The 1,988-nt window shown below is 43.8% G+C and overlaps 1 pseudogene; it reads left to right on the forward strand.

Annotated features, from left to right (window-relative positions):
- The first annotated feature begins 666 nt into the window (after positions 1-666).
- Positions 667-1,596, forward strand: LOC106302961 (annotated as a pseudogene).
- Positions 1,597-1,988: the final 392 nt, after the last annotated feature.

A 1,988-nucleotide genomic window follows, 5' to 3' on the forward strand; every position in this document is an offset into this window, starting at 1 on the left:
ATGCTGATAACGTGCTGTGAAACTTAGGATTTAGAACTGTAAGTTTCTGTATTCATTAATCATAAAGTGTGTTCCTTTATATAAGGATTACAAGATATAGAAAAAGGAAAGTATCTAAAACTTAAACCAACTAGGATTAGGAAAACTACTAATACATAATATGGAAAGATAACAATTACAAGGAAAATGAAATAGAGTTCTCTTTTCTCCAAAGCCTAAGCCGTCTCTCTCTCACTCTCCTCATGTGCGGCCGCCGCCTTTCTCTCTATTGTTTGGGCCTCTAATGGATCGGACCGGTTATGGACATCCATCAACTGATTTATAACAAAACCCTGAGTTTTCCTATTTATTTACATCCTCATGCCACTGGCCTAATCCTCTGTCGTTTCATTAACTTCCTAAGCCAGCGCTTTTCGTTAACATAAAACGATTATTTTTAATAAAACGATGCGAAAAAAGGCGACGAAAAAGGCGATTCAAAAACGGTTTGATTTCTTGAAATTTCTCACCACAATTTGTGTGGTTGAAGGTGAATCTGAAGACAGAGAGGGTAGTTTTCAATGGATTTTACCCACGAAGTCCACTATCTCCATGAAGGAACCCACTTTCCTTTGTGATGATGCGGTTGAAAGGAAGTTAGCGGGGATTAAGATCTATAAAGGTTCTTTGAACCAATTGGATTTTTATCTTTTTCTCTCTAACTATCTCTCAAATCTACTCTACTTCTTCTGGCGATTTTGCGATTAATTGCAAGTCATGGCTGACGGCATAAGAAGGGCAATGCAAGACATTGATTTGGGGTTCAATGATCCCCCTTTTGTTCTTCCACCGGAGGTGGTTCGACAAGCGGAAGAGGAGAATCGTTTCCTCCTCATAGGGCGTCCGGTGATGCCTCGGCGTCAAAACCTTCGAGCGATTGTTGCTTCTATGCCTCGAAACTGGGGTTTTGAAGGAATAGTTCGTGGAAGAATCATTGAAGGAAGGCGATTCCAGTTTGCTTTTCCTTCAGAGGAGGCGATGGAAACGGTTCTTCGCAGAGGACCCTGGGCCTTTGTGGAAAGGATGCTGGTGCTGCAGCGGTGGTCTCCGTTAATGGATATAGATCTCCTCAACTTCATTCCATTCTGGATTCAGGTTCGGGGGATTCCATTTCAGTACATGAATGGTGAGGTCATTGTAAACATTGCAAGGGTAATAGGGCAGTATATCCAAATGGACTACAATGAGGAAGTAGGAGGAAGATAAGAGTTTGTCAGGATCAGACTCAACTGGAATGTGGCAAACCCTGTTCGTTTTCAGAGACACTTCCAATTCTCACCAGGAGTCAACACCTTGCTACGCTTCAAGTTTGAAAGGTTAAGAGGTTTCTGCGAAGAATGTGGCATGCTTACCCATGACACGGGAGCCTGTGTAATCAACAATGGCGGTCCAGAACATGATAGAGGAGATAATGATGATGAAGATGATCAGGAGGATGAACCACAAGAACAGAATCACGGGGTGATTATGAGGAGATCCAAGATCCAATTCCTGGAGAAGAAGAAGCTGAAGCTGATCCAGTTCAAGAGGAATATGAACGAAACATTGAAGCAATAGAGAACGAGGCAGATGATGAGGAACTTTGGAGCGGGGCTGGCAAGCAAACAATGTACTCTGATGATCTCATTTGTGATGAGATGTATAATCCCATTGATCCTTTTGGGATTCGGAAGGAGAAGGAAATTGGAGCAAAGAGGAAGGGTTGGCTGGATGATGCAGAGAAGAATGTGGCCAGTTTTGGGTGTGTAGAGACAGGGGAAGCGAGTAGCAGTCATGGGTGCAAGAGACAGAGATGCAGTTTGAATCAGAACAGTGGTGAGGCTTGTAAGGAGGTGACTGAGACTACAGATGATCAGGGAGGCGCGGTGGGCCCAGAACCACTTCTTCCACCATGAGGACACTGGCTTGGAACTGTCGAGGTCTGGGCATTGACTCGACAGTTCGACGCC

Source organism: Brassica oleracea, chromosome C7 (assembly GCF_000695525.1).
Source record: "Brassica oleracea var. oleracea cultivar TO1000 chromosome C7, BOL, whole genome shotgun sequence".
Lineage (NCBI taxonomy): Eukaryota > Viridiplantae > Streptophyta > Magnoliopsida > Brassicales > Brassicaceae > Brassica > Brassica oleracea.